The sequence below is a fragment of the Prionailurus bengalensis genome, chromosome A2 (assembly GCF_016509475.1).
Source record: "Prionailurus bengalensis isolate Pbe53 chromosome A2, Fcat_Pben_1.1_paternal_pri, whole genome shotgun sequence".
Lineage (NCBI taxonomy): Eukaryota > Metazoa > Chordata > Mammalia > Carnivora > Felidae > Prionailurus > Prionailurus bengalensis.
In genome coordinates this window covers 148,833,591-148,856,501 of record NC_057348.1, presented here as the reverse complement: position 1 = coordinate 148,856,501, position 22,911 = coordinate 148,833,591, and the positions used below count along the sequence as shown (strand labels likewise).

The 22,911-nt window shown below is 39.2% G+C and overlaps 1 protein-coding gene and 1 pseudogene across 1 annotated transcript in view; both read right to left on the bottom strand.

The window, feature by feature from the left end:
- EXOC4 (exocyst complex component 4) overlaps positions 1 to 22,911 on the bottom strand; it is a 754,752-nt gene that overhangs the window by 455,606 nt on the left and 276,235 nt on the right. The window lies entirely within an intron of this gene.
- On the bottom strand, positions 17,408 to 17,551 carry LOC122488876 (annotated as a pseudogene).

The window sequence follows — 22,911 nt, the reverse complement described above, 5'->3', positions numbered from 1 at the left end:
ATTACAGCAGGTGAATTCTATAGAGTTCTGGACGGGAAAAATGACAAGAACTGGTTAGTCCCACAGACCCAAATTACGCTCTCAGGACACAGTACAGCTACTGCCCCGTGTCTGCATGTCTGTATGCACCTTGTTGCCACAGTATGAGGCAAAAATGAACCAATTCTCAAACCTGCATTCATTCACTGTCCCAAAACCCAATGTCACCTTTTGTAATCCAATGACCTGCGCCTTCTGTCCAACGGGGTGCAAACCTACGAGAAATCACTTCCAGAAACTAACGGTTCAATAAGCCCCTTAAGAAATTCACATCAGCAACTTTGTCCCAGAACGTGTATTTTTAAACAAAATAAATACAGTGTCAGAAATGAAGGAAAAGAGGCAGTATTGCTGGGAAATACAGCTAGGAAAATATGCTATATCTCCATGTGTATATATATATGGAATATATTCATTAATAATATATCCATTAATTAAAGTGGAATTACATCAAATTAGCTAAAAAGGGAGCAAAAAAGTGTTAGGCCTTCATTACTTTTTTTTTTTTTTACTGGACATTTATATAAAACAGATAAAGGATAATGGCAAAAAGGCAGCCGTCGTTCATTACTAGTGTACTTACTGCTAATAAATTCTTATCCTCCCAAACAGACAACCATAAATAACACGCCAGAAATACTGAACCAAAGGTATTTTGTTTGCTTTTAAGATGCTATTTAATATTTTCAAAGGGTGGGGTGGAAGGGCCAGGTGAGGAAGGGAAGGGAAAGGGAAATCACTCATTTTGTGTACATGGTATTTAATTTCTTTGCTGGATTGAGCCTGGGATCTGGGTCTCATGAATCTGAATGCTGCCACATGGCTCAGTTCCTAATGATTGGTCTATTACACTATAGGTGGATTTATTTTAACAATTAAATGACTTGTCCAAAACAGAAGGCATTCCTGCCTTCCAGTAGATAAAATACACAAATTCCCCGAGGGGATGAATATAGGGCAGGAATACAAAGACGTGTGTCTAACAATGGTAAAAATGTCAGGAAACAGAAAATGTCAAATCCCCAAGGGAAAAACAAACTCAAACTTTGGCTACAGCTCAGGCACTACTTTTCTTGTGATGAAATTATAGTCTACAGTCTCCCCTAAGGGAACAAAATGCTCGAACTAATCAAAGTGTAGTGTTTGCTGGGTTTTCTGTTTTCAAAGTTCAAAACAGAAGCAAAAGCAACAACATAGCTTCCATGTCACTGTTGGCAGGAAATTTAACTCTTCTCAGGATAACTTTTCTTTGGACAAAAATGAACCAGAAATAAGAGTTGCACATTCTGAGTTCCTCTCTCAGATTCCAATTTCCTGCCTGGTATGCGGGAAGCTAAAGCAATCTGGAGAACAAATTTAACTGTTAATTACAGATGCAAGCCATCATCTGATTTTGCTGATGGGTTCAAACAATGATGGTAAAACTTGGCCATTTACTCCATGAGTTTTGTTCCCTCTGACATGTAAATACCTTGTAACAGACAAAAGATTTGAATAAAAATGGCTGTGGACTCCCCAGCTTTCCAAGGCCAGTCAAGTTCAGTTTGTGTGTGAGCAGTGACATTTCACTTAGTTCTGAGCTCAATTTCCCCTGAGAGATCCAGTTTTCGCTATGGAATTCAAAGGTACTTCCTTCCTCATTCAGTCTCTAAAGAACAATTAACAAAGGGGCGCCTGGGTGGCTCAGTCGGTTAAGCGTCCGACTTCAGCTCAGGTCACGATCTCGCAGTCCACAAGTTCGAGCCCCGCGTCGGGCTCTGGGCTGATGGCTCAGAGCCTGGAGCCTGCTTCCGATTCTGGGTCTCCCTCTCTCTCTGCCCCTCCCTCGTTCATGCTCTGTCTCTCTCTGTCTCAAAAATAAATAAACGTTAAAAAAAAAAATTAAAAAAAAAAACAATTAACAAGGCCTAACCAATGGAGGCAACTAGTCTTTATCTCTCTGGTTCTGATTTTGCAATCCTGAGTGTCTGTCCTGTTAAAAATCAGATGAAACAAGTTATTAAATATTTAACTCCCAGGGATGCCACCAACCTCTTCTTAGATATGAAGGCCTGGCTTTTCCCACCATTTCCAGTTACATTTTGATATTCTATCAATTCCTTGTCAGGATGATGTATTTCCACTGCAGGGTAAGAGGGATGAGGAATACAAAGAGCTAATACAAACTGTCTGTCCCTCTGCGCAAGGAGCCCATCAGGGAACTGAGGTCAAAGCTGATTGCACACACACATCGAGACACACAACAGCATGTCACAGCCTAAGTACTGAGTTTGTTCTGAATTTCTAATGAGAAAACTTCTCAGAGAGGCCTTCTCCATATACCCCATCTAAAATTTCAACCTTCCCTTATGCCTCCTCTCCTGCCTTAATATTCCTCCTTAGCCTTTGTCATTGTTACAGCATTATAAAAGATGTCTTATCTGGCTTATCATCCACCTCTGCTAAATTCCACGATGGCAGGGACCTCTGTCCACTTCGTACAATGCTACATCCCCAAAGCCCAGCATCCTGCCAAGGCAAGTAGTCACTGAATGAATAAACGAGTGAGACAACCCCAAGGGACAAAAATCAGAAATACTAACTACTATGGTTCACATTTCACTTTTTAAAAATTTTAATTCACGGGGCACCTGGGTGGCGCAGTCGGTTAAGCGTCCGACTTCAGCCAGGTCACGATCTTGCGGTCCGTGAGTTCGAGCCCCGCGTCGGGCTCTGGGCTGATGGCTCAGAGCCTGGAGCCTGTTTCCGATTCTGTGTCTCCCTCTCTCTCTGCCCTTCCCCCGTTCATGCTCTGTCTCTCTCTGTCCCAAAAATAAATAAACGTTGAAAAAAAAATTTTTTTAATTCAAAATTTACCTATACAATAGTCTCCTTTACAGATGAAGGATCTAAACTTGAGGAAAGTACGTTGTTCAAAGTTACACAGATAGTAAGTAACTGACGAGGATCTGCACAAAACTCTTAAACGACACCACACTGCTTCCTCTTCAAGGAAGAAATGAGACTTGAATCCTTGAGTTGGATCTTTGTGTGAAAATGGCCCAAGAAAACACACACCTGAAAAGTCACGAGGATCAAATACAGCAGAATGGCAAACCCCCAACATTTACGTAGAGATTTACGTTGAGAGAAATTAGAGGTAAGACTCTGAAGGGCTTTGAATGCCAGGACCTGTATTTTTACAAATGAACACTTTCAAACTTTTATTTTTCTTAAATGGTAGATGGTTTTTTTTGTCATCTGAAAGCTTATATAGAATTCTGAAATACTGTCAATGAAAAATCTGAGAGAAAATTCTGGAGAAGAGAGGTTAACAGAAAACTACAATAGACTAAAAACAAAGGCCTAAAAAACAATGATGCAAGTGGAAGAAATAACAAGTGACAGGTGTGAAAAGTGCTATCACAGAAAAAAGTAAAAGAACTGGGTAAGAGATGAGGCAAAGACAACCAACCACCAGAGAGGACTTGCCATTTTGGATTCTAACTACATTGCTAATGCTGCTATCTTGGGAGAACAGGGAAATTTAGGAAGAGAAGGGTTTTAAGGGAGATGATGACTATGATTGTAGTTTAATATGCTCTCCTCCACCTCCATACATCCCTAACTTGAGAGGCCCCCAAGATTCTGTTCTCCAATTCTTTGCTCTTCTTAACCCTCACCCTGAATGATCAAATGCACCATCAGGGCATCAACTACCACCTGAATGCTAATAAAAGCCTGCTAATAGAGCCCTGACCTCTCTCCCAAACTTGAGATTTCATCTAAATGTCTCGGACATTTCAAATTCAATAACCCGAATGCCTCGTCTCTACAACCTGAGTTTCTTCCCCCCAAACTGGACGCTCGACCACCCAAGTTCCCAGGCCAACACTCACCTCCACGCTCCTTCCTGTCCTTTACACGTTCGCCTTCCCCCGCCCAGTCAGGGGGAGTGAAGGAGTTTCAATTTTACTTTACACCTTTCTGTACTGCTTGGAATCTCTACATAACTTAAAATCTATAAACAGGGGGCACCTGGGTGGCTCAGTCGGTTAAGTATCTAACTTTTGATTTTGGCTCAGATCATGATCTCTCGGTCGTGAAATGGAGGCCCGCGTCAGGCTCTGAGCTGATGGCAAGGAGCCTGCTTGGGATTCTCTCTCTCCCTCTTTCTCTCTCTCTGCCCTTCTCCCGCTCATGCTCACTCACTTGCTCTCAAAATAAATAAACATTTTTTAAAAAACCTAAAAACAGAAAATAGCGAGTGTTGGTGTGGCTGTGGAGAAATTGGAACCCATGTGCACCACCAGTGGTAATGGAAAATGGAAAATGGAAAATAGTATGGCAATTCCATAAAAAAATATAAAGAGAATTACCATATGACCCAGTCATTGCACTTCTGGGTTTATTTCCAAAGGAAGGGAAAGTAGGATCTCCGAGAGCTATTTGTACACCCGTGTTCACAGCAGCATTAATCACAACATCGATATATTATTATCTACATAGCCAAAAGCAGGAAGCAAATAAAACATCCATCAGATAAATGAATGGATAAACAAAATTTGGTATCACATACAATGCAGTATGTAGTATCATGCAGCCTTGAAAAGGAACGAAGTTCTGGCACCTGCTACAACAAGAATAAACCCTGAGGACAGCATGTCAAGTGAAATATACCAGTCACAAGAGACAAATACTATGGGCCCACGTACAGGAGGTAACTAGACTAGTCAAATTCAAAGAGACAGAAATTAGAATGGTGGTTGCTTAGAGGAGGGGGTCATGGAGTGTTAGTGTTTCATACCTATAGCGCTTCAGTTGGGGAGGATGAAAAATCTCTGGAGATGGATGATGGTGAATGTACCTGATAACATTGGCAAATTTTATGTTATGTGTGTATCGCCACAATTAAAAATAAGTGAAAATTTAAAAGTCAATGAAGCAATTAAAGAAAATCCCAGCTACAAAACACAGGTAAATAGTAGTGTTTAAACAAACCAAAAAGAGTACTCGGGCACCAAAAGATATTCATACTCTGTCAGTGCCCATTTCTTATCAAAAGAAATGATACATGGCAAGGATAAACAAATCATTTACTCATGTCAGGTACTACATTTTCATTTCAGAGACAAAAAACTAATATATTATACTTTATGCTGAACTATCCCTTCACTGTTAATCAACTTTAAATGAAACTCTTTATGGATGACTAGAGACCCAAAACTCAAGTATCAGTATACCATTAATATTTTAATTGAATACATGAATATTCATAGGCATTTATTTCTTTAAAGAACATGGTAAGATAACTGAATTATTCTAATATGCAAATTTCAACCCTGACAAGACATCTTACCTTCATCTACATTACAAAAACCAACGCATTGTGGGCCCATTCATTATTTATGTAATCCTAGAGTTTTTCAGGTTAACAAGAGCTACTGAACAGAAGCAACATTTTCTCAGATGGGGGCAGAGTCAACAGTGGTATTCCAAAGTCATTTTACCCTAAGCCTCTGAAAGAGTTGTATTTATTTCTCAGGATTCCAAACTAATTTCAAAACCACCCCCAACACCTGTTCCTCACGACAAGCCCAGGAGAACCAGGAGAAGACAATGTTATCAAAGCTTTGTTTCTCTGCTTTCTCTTTCAAGCCCTGGGACACTCCAGCTCTAACATTGCAAAACATTTTAAGAACTTTGACAGCCATACCAACTGTTTTATAAAACTAATTGCACATTCCTTCCATTTCCAGTTGCAAATACATTTATGCAAATTGGTAGTCCCCCAAAGTGAAGCAAATAACCTATTTTCATGCAAAGAGACAAATAACCTATCGATTCAAAGATCTACACAGAATATGTCACCGCATCAGGTTATATACTTTTAAAATCATGTTATTATTTGCAAGTTAGCCATGGTGATAAGAAATATAATGGCTAAAATTCTATGAAAAATTCTGATTCTCACTGATTCTGAGATACAAAAAATATATCGTTAAGTTCAAAATCTTGTGAGTGGAAAACAAGAGGCTGGAATTTTATTTTTTCTTAAATGTTTATTTATTTATTTTGAGAGAGAGAGAGACAGCACGCACACACACAAACATGAGCAGGGGACTGGCAGAGAAGAGTGGGGGAGAGAGAATCCCAAGAAGGCTCTGTGGTGTCAGCCCAGAGCCTAACGTGGGACTCCATCTCACAAACCATGAGATCATGACCTGAGCTGAAATCAAAAGTCAGATGCTTAAGTGACTGGACCACTCAGGCAGCCCAAGAGGCTGGAATTTTAGTTGCCTGATAAATAATCAGAAATCTGGGAACTGCACTCAAGGTTTTGGAGCATCAAGTAAGGTAAAAATATTCCTTTCTATGGACTTAGGATGGACAGGTAAGTCATGAAAATCTCACCAAATATCTGATGAGAGGTGAAACTGATTTCAAAGGGAGAAATGTGGCCAAAAGCAGGATAGAGAACCATCGACTTCCTTTTCTTTGAATTCAATTTGGTAACTCCATTACTTATGTATTTTAATTTCAACACATTAAGCCTGTAAGAATAACAATTTCACATGTACAACGAGTTGGAAAAAATTTACATTTACCTATTTGGGGTGAGGGGGTTATGAAAGAAACACCTGTACAATTTTCAAAATCTAGAATCTCTACTATGCTGATTTATCTCCAACTATGAACACTTAACTTGCATAATGTCATTGTACTGGTATCTTACTATGCAATGTACTTCCAAATAATCAGAGGGATCCATCTTGGTTTTTTTTTTTAATTTTAATGGGTTTTTCGGGGGGGGGGGTCAGAAAAATTGCATATGTAAAACAAAACTACCAGTTTCAGTCAGTCAACAAATATGTATTGAGTATTTAAGGCCCAAGGAAGTAACAAATTTGAACTGTATAATTCGATTATTACAACATGGATGACGACATTGATAATAATCGGTAGACTAAAAACTGCATCCTCTTGACTCTTACAGGCAATTTACTCAAACTGAGATGCAATGGGACTAACATAAACCACAAGAGAGTCCTGAGAAAGAACAAAGAGATCTAGGTTCCTTCTCTGGACTCTGTGACGTAATTTGTTGTGCAATGTCAAACAAGTCGCTTTAACTTTTGAGAGCCTCAGTTCTCGCTTCTGTAAAACACTCTAGACATTTTCCAAGACATCTTCTAACTGCACAGTAATCACTGGAATAAATGCGGCAACAATTATTTTAGGACAAATTAGTACCAGGAAGAGAATGAAAATGTTTTCGATGGTGGTCCAGGAATTTAGAGTTCAAAATTTTTAGAGTTCAAAATTTTTTTCGTGGAACAAAAAAATTTTTTCTGGGAGAAAAATATTATTAAGTTGAAGGAGAAAGAAAGATATACAAGTTTGTTATTACATCATGTATTTGCTAGCTTCCTAAAGTCTGACGGATGCAGCGAGTAAATATTTGAAGGCAAGGGGAGGTAACATATTCTACTTTTCTAATCTAAATATTATCCCAACTTTAACAAAGGTATATCCCAGCTCCGTCGCGTGTATACTTTATTTTTTGATTATGTCTATATTTTTAAAAAGATTTTTCTAATGTTTTTATTTTTCAGAGAGAGGGAGACAGAGCACGAGTGGGGGAGGGGCAGAGAGAGAAGGAGACACAGAATCCAAAGCAGGCTCCAGGCTCTGAGCTGTCAGCAGAGCACCTGATGCAGGGCTCAAACTCACGAACTGCAAGATCATGACTTGAGCTGAAGTCAGACACTTAACCGACCAAGGCATTCGGGTGTCCCGATTATGTCTATCTTTAAACTACATTGTAAAAGAGACTTCCAAGTCCAGCTTCTGTGCCTGTGAGTAGGAACATCTTCTTCCACTCATTAAGATATGAAAATTAATCTCCAAACCTGAGCATATGTTTTTCTCTCTCTCTCTCATGCAGCACTCACATGCATACGGTAACAGAAAAGAAAACATGAAAACTAAGTTAATTTAATTTTAGCATTTTTTAATAAGCAGAAATAATCATCATCCCCATCACAAGAATTAGGTGTTACAAGACTGGTGTAGTACAACTCCAGTGTTTACACAAAGGTTAAATGAATAATTATCAGAACTACGGATATTTCGAAGGTCATCCTCTCATCTGTCATCACTGAAGTTAAACAGATGAATTAATCTGCTCTGCATCTCAAGGACTTCTACCAAGACTTGCTGTGTTATATATATAAGGGCTGCATGGAGGCAAAGGCCTCATGGTTACCTCTCCAACAGCACACTCAAGACCTAGTCTCCACATTGGTACCCAGAGGTCCCATTTCTCAGTTCTGGCTTATTTTTCTACGGAGTCTGAATGAGATTACCTCTAGCGTTATCTGGATGCTAACTGTCACCTCCTTAAGTAACCATCTTTATAGACCTGGGATTATTGGGATCCCCCTCTCTGCTCATTTTGACTTTGCTGGCGGTTACCAAATGGGCCAACGTAAGAGAATGTTTTAAATAATTCAAGCTCAACTAACAGATGCCCCCTATAAATGGGTTAAATAAGTTTTTTAAACCGGCATAGTAATACACTACATAATGGTAATTTGACTGTGATGGAGACAGCAGATTAAAATGAAAGAGACAAGCCAACCAATCACTTTTCTTAAGGTGTGATCTGCCAATTATCTCAACCAACACAGATCCTAATATTATCATTCTAGGCCATATGTGTAATTCGCAGGCAAAAAATAAATCTTTTAACAAGTCTGTAAGAGCTGTTGGCACCCATTCATGCCAGCCTGCACTAACATCTTGAGAATTTCGTCTATTCCAAAAAATACATAATGAGGAGGGAGTCGAAGAGGTGGGAGAGAACCTAGCCATAAACGTGATTTAGTTATAGGTTCAAAGAAGATGTAAAGATCCAAGCAATTCTTTTTAAATATGCTGATAGATAATAACAAAAATGCTGGCAGTGCTCGCCGCTCGTGAGCTGAAGAAGTATGTGGAGGTCCAGAACACTCTCGGTATTCACTGTGCCCATCTGTCAGCCACACAGTCACCGAACAGAACGAGCAATTACCAAAGCCCTTTTCAGATATAATCTGTCAACCACATCTCATCTTCCTGCCAAAAGAAATCAGAACTGAGGAATGCAAAAACAGACTGGCCTTATGGGACCCAGGAGAAGTTCATTTAAGATGAACCTGGAGGTGAAGAAAGGAAACAGGAAAATTAGAGAACTGTTAGAAGCACTCACCAGAATGTATCTGAATTGAACGCTGGGCACCAAAGAAGCATGAAAGGAGATTGGAGCCACTATGATATAAACCCTCTTTGCTCTACTGCGCTTATTACAACTGTAAATTCAAGAAATTGTCTACTCATTCCCAGAACTGGTTCCCTCTGGACAGGGAACATACTGAACTGACCCCCCTACAGCCATCCTATTCCCATCCCCTACCACCAAAACACGATTTTTAAATCAAGGCAACTGTGCCAATTCTTGAGACATTTATTACATGTGCTCAACATCTAAAGTAGTATTGTAAGCTCTATGGCTCCATAATTTTAAGGTGAGGAGAGCTCTTCCAAAGTTAATGTTCCACTACAAAGCAAAAAAACTCCCGTCTACTTTGTGATCATGCCCATACTCGAGGTGAAACTAATCTGCGCTGAAAAATGCACTGTACAGATGGGTCAGGATTAAGAGAGATATCATTAGGTATATATAACTCAGTGCAAGGTAATGAAAACTTGGACAAGGTGGTAGCAGTGAGATTAGGAGTCACAAGAGGTGAATCTAAATGAAAGAGGAAATGACAAGATATGAAAGTTCTAAGGGATCTAGTTCTAGAAAGATCTAGGGGACAAAAGAAATGTGGTACCTTCAAGAGTACATGTGATTGGACACATACTGATTTCCCCGGGGAATGGGGAGGGGGGGAATCAATTTAAAAGGTGATTTTTAATTTTTTTTATGTTTATTTATTGGGGGGGGGGAGAGAGAGAAAGAGAGAGAGAGAGAAAGAGAGAGCGAGCGAGCATGAGCGTGTGAAAATGGGGGAGGGACAGAGAGAGAGGGAGACACAGAATGTGAAGAAGCAGGCTCCAGGCTCTGAGCTGTCAGTGCAGAGCCTGATGCGGGACCCAAACTCAGGAACCATGAGATCGTGACCTGAGCTGAAGTCGGATGCTTAACTGACTAAGCTACCCAGGTGCCCCACTTTAAAACTTTTTTAGCTAAGAATTAAGCCCACCTCTTTCTTTTCAACAAATGTATATAACCAAATATAATTATCTGATTATCGGTGAGCACTTCACTGATATAGGTAATATAGGAGCACACTAATTTTTATGGATAGTACCTATTTCATCATCTTTATTGTACTATTCCTTCCAAAAAGTTGGTTCTAAAACATTTGTCATCACCACTGAAGATAAAGGGCGATATTTTAACTCTTAAGAGGTTCCAAATCTTCACCAAATAGCATCTCTGCAGGTGATATCTTTTCAGATGCATTTGGGTGTAAAGGGCAGAGGCAAAGCTGTAATGAAAAAAAAATGAAGAAAAGGAGAGCAGCCAGCATGAGATCAAAGTACGACATTAACAAGAGTGAGGATATTTACATTTCAGAGAAGCAATGGCTATGCTGACCATGAGCTTCATGTCTCATACAAGCAAAGAGCAGACACTTCAGGATAAAGACAGTTATCAGTGGCGGCATGTCAGCAGCCCTTTAGACAAACTGACTGACTGACTACACACACAGAGCCCTGTTCTTTAGGAAAAATGTCCACCATACTTGGTAATAAAATCAGAGCAATCAGCAAGTATTTTTAGTGTCCATTAAGCGAGAGATGCAACAAGATAACTTAAAAAATGCCTACTCTCAAGGAGCTTACAATCTGGTTTCAAAGTTTATAATCTAGACTCAGTCTAATCTCTCCCTAAATATTTAAAGAAGTGTGTGTGTGTGTGTGTATCAGTATATGTATAAATATTTAAATGACATGTATGTATATAGATTTTACATACGTATACATTGCATGTATAATCATAATATGGGACTACGTAGAATTATATATGTGTGCACACACACACACGCACACACACACGCACACGCGCGCCTCTGATTCCATTCAAGATCCAGAGCCACGTCACTATACTATACACTTTCTACTTACTCCTGTCAGATACTGGTTATAAATAACAATATGTAATTATCCAAACTACTAGTAAGAACAACTTATCAGAAATCTTACCTAATAACCAATGATATTAAGAAGTACTTTGAGGGCACAAAATGCTCTATAAGTGCTAAATAACACCTGGAAATAACTATAACATAACCGAAGGGATTTTAAATTTTTACAAGGCTGAAGAATCTCTCTTCGCAGCAGAAGTTACATCCCAACATCTTTACTTCATGCTCAACACAGGAACATGCAACTTTAGGGCTTGCAGCAAAACCCAAGGTTGGCAGTTAAGGACTCTGAGTCCATGAACTTCTGCAGGACTGCATATGGTGGGGCACATCACCACAAGCTTCCTGGGCCCCTGAATCCCCAGTGTTGGACTTGCCCTTGCAATTCCTCAGATGGACTCAAGTAGAAGAGCAGAGGTGAAGACCTGCCAGAGAGGAGGAGACTGAAGCACTATCTGTCGTGTCACCGCATCTGGTCCTTCTTCCATTCTCAGAAGTAGCTCTATGGTTCTCTGGACTGGTGCCCAGAATACCTAAGTTCCTCCTTGTCTTTGTCAATAACCAGTCAACTCACTTCTCTAATATTCTTATCTTTAAGTTTACTTATTTAATTTGAGCGAGCGAGTGAGCGAGAGAATATCCCAAGCAGTGTCTGCACTGCCAGTGAGGAGCCCCACGCAGGGACCAAACTCACGAACCGTGAGACCATGGCCCAAGCCGAAGTCTGACACTTAACTGACTGAACCACCCAGGTGCCCCCCAGCTCTAATATTCCATGGGAAGTTATGAGTATCACATACATCATAGACTAGTATTGGCTTTTTTTTTTAATTAATCAGAAACTTCAAAGTCAACAGTGTTAACTATATTCAAGATCTAACTATTCATATATTATTGTAGCTACATATGACCATACTCTTTTGTTTCAGAATTGGTACAGTTTTCAATTTATCTATCTATCTATCTATCTATCTATCTATCTATCTATCTATGCTTTATCATATGGTCATATCCCTAAATATTACCTTAGAATGTGGCTAGGGCTTCCTGGTAAGTGGAAGGTGTCTAACCGAAAAATTTAAAATTAGATTATTTCCCAGTCTGCTCCTTCCTGCCGGCACCCCGAAACCCTGCTGCCCCCCTCCATCTCAGGCTCACCCAGGGCAATGGTCCACGGTGTACCCCTTTCTCTTCACCTCAACATCTCCATCACCACTGGCCCTAGCTTAGAATTCAAGCTGCCTGACCCTCTCACACCTTTAAAAAAAAAAGTCATCTTTTGTTTTCTTCACAGCAAAATTCTTTAAGTTGATGTTCCAAGGCCCCATTCCCAGCTCCCAATTCCCATTCACTCCCTAAACAGGCTTCTGCTCCCAGCAGCTACCTACAAAGCTCACCCCAAGGGCATCAGGGCCTTGTTTTCAGCCCTCTCCTATTGGAAGAAAATAAATAAATAAATAAAGCCCTAAAACCAAACCGAACAAAAAAAAACCAAACAAACCCAAACTCCCCATTTTCATAGTGGGGACGTGAGTTTATTAAATTGTTGAATTTCTAGAAGTTATGAGAAAGAGACTGAGTCATAAGCCTTAAGTCACTATAGATCATATTCAAATACTATTGTTCCTAGACTATCAATCAGAAATCAAAATCATGTTGTTTCAGCGAGATGACATTTAGAGATGTCCCAAAAGCTTCCCCAGAATCCTAGCAGCTCTTCAAATCAGTAACCTATCTTCCTTCAAGTTTACTATTTTATTTTACTAAAGTGATTTTTGTTATGCCAGAAGGAATTCCTTTCATGTACCTTTTTGTTTGTACTTCCTTTATTCTTCTACAACCTTTCAAATGCTAGGGATTTTTCATATACGCACACAAAAACTATCAATTTTTTTGCTTATGTTGTTCAAAGTAAAACGATTATCCAAACAATTTGATTGTTTATTACTCTTGATTTATTGCTATTTTATATTGAGCAAAGCTTTTGTAAGTTTTTTCCTAACCTTATTGATTTTTCAGTTCCAGTCTTCTTTTCCAGGCAGGCTCATGTTTTAGCCTGTTCAATTATTCAGTGCTAGGATTCTGATTTACTGTTTGCAGTGCTACAAATCTGGAGGAAAAATTTAGACAGCCCTCTAGACAAGAATTTAGCCTGTGAAGGTGCAGAAACAAAAGAAAACAGACTGGGATGTTGTGTTAAAGTACCTCTGAACACAAACAAGTATAGCCATTCAAATAACGTCCTGGTTTCTTCAACATCCGCTGGCACTTAAATTCTTCTCTCATGAACACTACTGCCTTTTCCATTAGATTCTCTCAACCATCTTCTGGTTTATTTTCACCCAACGACTTGGCAAAACAGAAAATCTCTGTATCTACTTTCTCAGTGAATTCTAATTTTTCATTATCCTTCCTTCTAAAGGATTCATTTTTACTAGCAATTTCCACTCTCACTAGCTCCCTTCTGTCTGATGACATTTGGCCTGCAGGGACCACCAAAGGGGCTCATCTGGTCACTCCAAGGGCTCACACTTGTCTCTCTTGTGAAGAGAGACATGTACTACATGACCTACAGACACAAGAAGCAATTACTCTCATCACTTTAATAATGTTCCTTAATTATTTATATATTGAAGTTGTATGTTCCAGGAACTGTAAAGGCAGAGTTCTTAAACAATTCTAAAGTCCAGCGTCTAGGAGGGGAAGGCTACCCAAGATGTTCAATAGGAGAATGACTGGAAAGCATGGAGATGCCAATATTTAAAAATCAGCGTCTCTAATCAGTTTCAAAATAAATTGTGGTTGAAAGCATTAGTTATCATAGCGTTACTTCTTTTAAATGCCTGTATAAAGGTGGCTCATGTTGGGCAACTGTACTTTGGTTATTAGCAAGCATACATCACCCTGAGCGGTGGGTTATGTTGATTTCAGCTGCTTGCTGCATCTTGTGCCCAACCTCTAGCGGGAGTCAGTCACTTCCCTTTCCCTAACATCAAAGCCACACAGCAAAAAGATACTGAGGAATGGGAAAGAGTCTTGGTTTTACCACTTCCTACATGCGTGACCATGGATATAATAACATCTATGTACTCCGGCTTCATGCATGACATGGGCCACCCTTCGCAAAGTATGGCGCAAATACCATCTTCATCTGAGTGGATACTTCAAAATATAGATTCTTGGGGGGGATCTGGGTGGCTCAGTAGTTAAGCATGACTCTTGGTTTCGACTCAGGTCATGACCTAATGGATTGCGGGCTCAAGCCCCCTCATCAGGCTCTGTGCTGACAGTGCCTGCTTGGGATTTTCTCTCCTCTCTCTCTGCCCCTCACTTGCTCTGTCTTCTCAAAATAAACACACTTCAAAAAATGTTTAAACAAATTTTTTTTAATATATAGATTCTTAGGCCCAGATATCAGTCCTGCCAAATCAGAACATCTCTGAGTTGGAGACCAGGAATCTCTATCTTCGCCAAGAATTACTTGGGGTACACTGAAATTGAAAACCAGTATGGCAAAGTAGCAACGCGTGCTGAGGAAAACCAGTGAAGCCCATCAGAAAACCTGACTGTTAATCACATCTCTGCCACCCAATCTGCCTTATCCCTTCAGGAAAAAACAAAAACCAAAAAACAAAAAAACAAAAACAACTTCTTTAGGTTTTACTCTCCGAAACTATAAAATAATGTGACTAAACCAGGTGATCATTAGCTGCTAAGGCTGTACAACCTTAGATTCCCGAACCCCAGTCTAAAGACATATGGCGGCCTTATTCCCCCATAGTACGAAAAGTCTGCAGAGGTTCTACGTACATGAGGACGTCAACATCTATACAGCGCCATATATCACATATTATATAGTGACACCACTAAGCTGACTTATATACACTGTCAGATCTTTCCAGTTAATCCACAGAAGGCTTTCCTGCCCGCTCACAATTCAATGTCAGCAACACTGCCATCTTGGCACAGTTAGGCAACTATTTGATATTTTCTTGCATTTTGGCGTTATCTTATCAAAATTAGCGGTGCACAGCAAAACAAGTGTGCGTACTGCTGATAAGCACACAGGTCTCATAAATATGTTCCAGTTGAGACATAAATGTAAAATATTAGGTGTGCAAAAGTATAGACACTCTAGCAGTCACCACACATTCACTAAGAGAAGCCTGTAAACCTGAGGGTTTGAGTACAAAAGAATATTAATCTTCATGCATAAAATGCAAAAGATTGTGCCCCAAACTGAAGCATTATTAGGTACTTCATACTTCTTTTGGCTCTCTGAGAACAAAACTCAATGCTTTACCATATCTGTGTGTGTACCTATATACATACACATATACATATATATGAACATATACATACATACATATACATATATACATACATATATACATATATGTGTACATACATATATACACATATATATACATATATTTGAAACATAATCTACTCCATATACATTTGGAGTTTATTCCCCCAGTGCTGGGTCTTCTTCACTGTTTATTCTTGTAAAACAGTGGGTTAATAATGCATGCTTCACTGTAAAGTCACAATCTCTACTCTGCTTTGCAAACGGTTTGCTTCCTTTTGCAAATGACAGCAACTACCTGCTGGTACCTGACATCAAATTTCCTTCACTTTTCTGAAAGTTACGTCAACTTACACGTTTCATCTTATGTTCAAAACTTAAGCTGTTCTCTCATTCGTGTCCTTTGGACATCATTCGTGTCCTTTGGACATCACTGACGTCCCCTTCATTCAAGTCCTGTGGCGTGACGGAAAACTCTCTGCTTACTTTCTCTTCTTGCACCAAGTATTACACATTTCCCCACATCATTAAGCTTCTCTTCCTCCATCGCCTCACAACTTACTGTCACCTTTCTAGTTATCTGAGCTCCTTCTTACTGATATATTGACCTTGAAAAAAATTAAACCTTAGCTAATTATTCTTGGTTCTTTCTCAAAGGGAGTTCCAAATGCATAAAGTTGGTATGTTACTGTTCCTATAGTGCCATCTTCTCCCTCATCTTGAAAACTGGCTCTCTCAAATTTGTTTCCCTAGTTATTTTCTTCTTCTTTTTTTTTTTTTCTTAGCTAAAAAATATATCACTAGGGATGCCAGGCTTATCAATGTGAACCATATCATTAATCTACTCATACCACACACTCAACATTCTCAGAATTCAGACTGTACCTGTTCTTCTAAATCAATCTTTCAATGAGCATCTCATAAAATGAAATTGCTTTGAGACACTAATTGGTTCAAAAATTATTATGATCTGCATATTTCTTTAGGAGTCCTGTCCCTTCTTATATGCAGAAAAAATTAAGCACTCTTTTCTTTGCATTCCCAAACATCTCTATCATTGAACTGATCACACTTGTTGTGTTATTATTTGTATAATTTGATTTGGAAATCCTATCAATCCTACTAAGCTATAAGGTCCCCAGTAAGAGGGTGTGCAACAAGGTTTCTTGCATGTAAAGGTACTCAATAAAAATTAGGTGACTTGGTGAGATCACAAATAAAGCAAAATCAAAGCAGAAGTCAAATGATTTTTCCATCATTTATATTTGGATAATTTCCATGTGGATTGAAAATTTGAGTGTAAAAAAATTAAACATAAAAGTAATGAAAGAAATAATGAGAAAATTCCCCACATTATAACCTCAGCCAGTAGAACTCTTTTGTAATTGAGTCACAAAGAATCCAAAGAAGAAAAGCTTGTTATACTTAACAGAATAAAAATCAAACATTTCTGATGGCAAAAACTATGGTAAGGAAAGTCAAAAGATCAATAGGAAAAAACTGGAAATTCATATCTCAAAGTGCTCACTTACCTGTTAATGAATCCCTACAAATCAACAAAAAAGGGGGAAAATGAGTTAATTAAAAATTATACAAAATAATATAAATAGGTCACACAAAAAGGAAATATAGAAAGTTCTTAAACATATATATGTGTGTTTGTGTGTGTGTGTGTGTGTGTGTGTGTGTGTGTGTATATATATATATATATATATATATATATATATATATATATATAAAGTTGAACCTGAGAAGAAAAATACAAATTGAAACTAAAACACTGTTTTCTGTTACATGTCAGAAAGGGAATGAGTCAAGAGCTTGGTAATATAATGGATATTGACTGAATATCCATTACATGGATATGGATAAGAATGCAAAGAAATAGTTTCAAACCTAGTTTGGTGAAACTATAAGCTGGCACAACCACCATGGTGGTCAGTATGACAGTGTCCATTAAATCACAAATGTGCATAACCAGTGGGGTCTGCACTTGATCTTAGCCAAAAGGCCGAGAGGCGATACCCAGTGGAGTCTGGAGACTCCTATATTCATGCATTTATATTGCAGCTCTGCTTGTGAGAAGAAAAAAATCAGAAACAAGTTGAATGCCCATTAACAGAGGAGCAGTTCTCTAACTTCTGGTTTATCAGTTCAATGAAATGCTCTCACCATAAAAAGGAAAGAAGAAAGAAAACTCCATGATACACCCAATGAAAACAACCATGTTCAGAACAGTATTTCTAATGTGCTATCACCAATGCAAAAAAGGAATAAAGAATATAGACATATTTGCTTACTTATGCAAAAACTATCCCTGAAATGGTACATAAGCAACTAAAGGTATCCGCTGTCTGTGGGAAAGACGGTAGAGTGGCTGGTCTACGGGGGTCACAGGGACATGTTTACCATGCACACTTTTAAACTTTTGAATTCTGAATCATAAGGGTGTATTACCTATTTACGTTGACTTTTTCAAAATAGTAAAATCGAAGGCTTTTTTTTAGGGCAGCATAGTGTATCAAAGTTTTAAAGAAAGAAAAAAAAGCCAAATGATTTTATTCTCACATCAGTACTTTTACGGAGTACACAAACACATGTGAAAACTTCCATTTTTCTTCACATCCTACATGACTCCATAGAGATGCCCAGATTTGTCATTTAAAATATTCTAAATCTTTAGTCCAATATTATTATATCCATAGAAACATAATTATCCAGTATAACAAGATTACCTATGCATAATCATAAAATCCTTTAAATCTAGTTTCTTGAAAGCATTTACAATGGCAGGCATCCTTCATTCTTTCCACAAATATTTACTGAGCACCTATTATGTGAAAGACCTTGTTGAAGGCACAAAGGATAAAAGAGAGAAGAAAACAAGCACGGTCCCTGCCCTGCTAGAGCTAATATTCTAGTGGGTGAAGACCAAGTAATTGAGTTTCAACATGCATCTTTAGTCAATGCATACTGATCATGCATCACGAATAAATGATGTTTCTTGTTAAAAAAAAAAAAACAACAAACTTAATTCAGAGGATTGATTTACAGTGGTTTAAGAATTTACTCACTAGAAAGAACATTTGAGTGTTGTTAAATCCTAATCCTATTAACGTACATATGACATGTTAAGTCATGCTGTATGTGTATCCTTCTCTATGACGCTCACAACCACCCTGTGAGATAGGTCCTATTATTGTTTCCACTATACAGATGAAGAAACTGAGACGAAGATGGGTTAAATACTACCCACCTCTACAGCTCATGAAATAACCACTCAACACTGCCTCTTGCGTGTCTCTCACTGCTGGTTTCTGACTTCCAGAGAGATTATAGATAAAGTACACAGGAGTTTCAAGTCTAGCCCTTGGCCCTCTTCACTCCAAACCCAAAATATAATTCCTGGCATTAGAAGGCTATAAATCTAAAATTCATGAAAATGTGGCTAAATTAAAATCATGCTAAAAAAATGGAATCTATTATCTTCACTTTCATTCAGGCCAATGCATTTGCATACCTTCATAAATGATACTGAACTCACGTTCTTGTAAAAAATGAAACCATTTGGGCACCCGGGTGGCTCAGTCAGTTAAGCGTCCGACTTCAGCTCAGGTCATGATCTCACAGTTGGTGAGTTCGAGCCTCACATCGGGCTCTCTGCTGTCAGCACAGAGCCCCCACCTTGGATCCTCTGTCAACCTTTCTCTCTGAAACCACCCCCCCCCCCAAAATAAACAAATCATGCCCAAATGAGTAACTCAGCAGCAAATTCAGATAGACAGAGTGGGTGGTGTCAAAGAGAGTGGTCTCAGTGTATAATTAATTCAATTCCTGGCAACTGTGCCTAAACAATTTTATACCATCACCCAATTTTGCATTCAGGTTGAAAGTGTGAGCAAGTATATTTGAACCACTATGTTTTAAGGCCCAATTTGCAAGGTCTTCATCTAGTATTGGGTTTGTCTCATTTTTCTAACTGATGTCACTTAGTTTTACCAAATCCATTTCCATGAAAACACAGACAGGAAACACATACCATGTATCAGACACCTCCCACTCAAACCACACATAACGAGGCTACAGCTGGTGCAGATTCAATTCAACTGTTAAGAGGTGTTTGGAGGAAGCGTTCTAACAGATAAGTGTACTTGTCTTCAGGTTCTTAAAAATAACTAGAGCATCCTAATTGTTCTATACAAGCAAACCCATCTGACCCAGGCAACAACAGAAAAGAGGAAATAAAGTGACATATAATGATGGGGAAGCAATGGAGAAATAAAACTGGAAACCTCACAGCCAATAGCGGCTGCAGCTCAACGAAACTCAACGCTTACAGATGTTCAGGAGAGAGCTCATTTGCTAATTCTTTAGAAACATACACTTCTTGGGGCACTTGTGTGGCTCAATCAGATCATGACTGGCTCACATCATGATCTCACAGTTTGTGAGTTCAAGCCCCCCCTCCGCCCGCCCCCCCAGTTGGGCTCTCTGCTGTCAGCACGGAGCCCACTTAGGACCCTCTGTCTCCCTCTATCTCTGCCCCTCCCCCGTGTGCTCTTGCTCTCTCTCTCTCTCTCTCAAAAATAAATATTTTTTTAAAAAATGACCATCAGTGGCAGAGTTTGACAACCCACCAGTACACATCAAACCAATGCAATTTAACACTCAACTTCCCAAATGCTGACCACAAACAGTCCTCCTTGCCCTGAAACAGCCATTTGATTTTTTTTTAAGTGGCACTGAAACGACCACAATGATTTCATCCTCTTCCCATGACTTCATGAGTCACCAGCCTATCCCTGTAGGCCAGCACATTCCTAATGAGTCTATTATTAAAATTAATTAGTACTGAGTTTGGCCACAGGGGGGCTAGCAGTACAAAAATGTGATGACTAACCCCGGGACTAAAAATTAAAAGCTCTTATTAAGAGGCACAAGGATTAGTAAGGACACATTAAGATCCTTTTATTTTAGGTTTCATAAGTAACAAGGTCCCAGTATGATACACGAGCCCCATAATGCATTAGTTGTATCATTAGACACTACGATGACTCAATGCCCTCAATCCTTCTTTCAATTTGTTGCCTTAGTACAAAACAAGAATATTTCATCTGTGCTTATCTGAAACTAATTGCAATTTTCCAGCTCTTCACACACTTGCAGAAAACAGCTATGGTTAAACTAAAGCTAATATTTTTCCTAGGTAAGAAAGAACTCTATTTGTCAGGGGTATGCCATAACTGCTGAAGCAATGAGACCTAATAACAATGACAAGTCTGGAAGTGCCAGATGAATGGGATTTAGAGAACCACGCGAACCAGAAGCACAAGGCTGCAATTTCAGGAAGCAGAGGAACTGAGGAAAACAGAACCCGAGAGTCAGAGAGGCACCGTGAGGCTAATCCAGAGGTCAGGCATGGCCCAGGGAAACTTCTCTCGCTGCCTTCTCCTTGTCTATCATGGCAGCAGAAACCAAACTCTGGGCCTGGGCGGCGTGGAAGAGGACAGCAGAGCTGGCAGAGAGCAAAAGCACCCTTCACAGAAGCTCAACTATTTTTTAACAGTAAAAAGCAAACGAGCAAACACAACTGGAGTCATCACTCCAACTCCTGGGCAACGGCCAAGGTAATTCAGTCTCAATGAGTCAAGGAATGGCATTTAAAACTGAGGGAAACCAAGTATAAATTATTTCTAGGATTTCCAGGGCTCTGTCCTGCACTGTACAGGTGGTAGCCAAGTAGAGAGAAAGGCTTCTTAGAAACCCCTTGGGGTGGGGGGGGGGGGGAATGAAGAAGACTTAATTAAGGGGTATTGGGAAATACTGGTTTAAGACGTTATCTCGGTATCTCTATATCTCTACCTCGGGTACAAAACTGGGTTTGTACAATTTAAAATATTTTCAATGGTGATTTTCACCTTTTTTGCAAAGACAGGTAGTGTTGACTGGCTATCCAAGGCAGAACCAACCTCACTTACCACAACAGAGGCTAAAATGCCAAAGGCTGGCTTTTGTCAACCTTATCTGCATAGAGGGATGGTCAAGTGAGCAGACATAAGGTGAGATTATCTGAAAATGTGTTCCTTTTTCTTTATTTTTTTAAAGTTGATTTATTTTGAGAGAGAGAGTGAGAGAGCAGGAGAGGTGCAGAGAATCCCAAGCAGGTTCCACACCGTCTAGCGCAGAGCCCGATGTGGGGCTCGAACTCACAAAACATGAGATCGTGACCTGAGCCGAAATCAAGAGTCAGACACTCAACTGACTGAGCTACCCAGGTGCCTCAGAGCCTTCCTTTTTCTAACAAAGGGACAAACTGATGCATCCCATCCCTTACCCTCTTGCCTCAAACATGAATATAATGACTGCATTGCAGCAGCCATCTTGTGACCACCTGAGAAAAGCCAAAAGAACTGTACAGAATTAGCTCTGATTTCATTGCATCACTGAACCAACCGCCTATCTCCAGACTTTTTATGTGAATAATAAACTCCTACAATCAACAGGTTTCCTGTTATGTACAACTGAATGCATTCTGAACTGATACAAGTGCCATTTCTGTATCCTAAAATTCAACCCCTGTGCAAGGAAGATGCAACCCCATCATGTACATCAATGTAAATAGTTATTTCTGAGTGGCAGGACTATAGGAAACCTTTATTTTCTTCCTTTACTTACATGTGTTCCTAAATTATAATTATTCCATGAAGCTTTATTTGGTTAAGGAGAAATCGCAAATATTCATTTGACACTAATACAGCCATGTGAGATACTTTAACATAAAGAGATAGGTTGAAAAAAAATGGAGTTATACCATGATTCTAGAAAGTAAGTCTCAGAATAAGAAGCCAATTCTGAGCTTATATATCTATGTATTCAAAATATTCCCATCAAAAAAGAGATGTGTAATAGAACCTGACATGCTAATTCTCAATTTCATCTGGAAGAACAAACACCAGCCAATAATATTTTCTAAAGGAAAAAAATAGAAAGTACTTGTCCTACTGGTTTCTAAGGACAACAGCACACCACATTGAACTGGAACAGGCACAGGCCAATAGCTCAATTATAATTTCTAGAGAGCCCAGAACCATACCCATGTACCTAAGCTACAGCAGGCAGGCATCTAAGGATGGCTTTTACCAGTCACTACACTTTCATCCCTGTGGTTCTGGTTGGGGCTGACCATGTTCTTGCATGACTTCATTTCTAGGATACCATGAAGGGTAGCTGACCCAAACTGAGATTTTTGGACTGAAGAGCAAAAGAATCAGTCTCTTTCTGGGTAGATGAAAAGCTCAGGAACCACTTACAAAAGGATGGTCTACAGCAGGAAGTTAACAATGAAACCAACTTGTAGACAGGAAGATAAGAAATAGAGAGAAA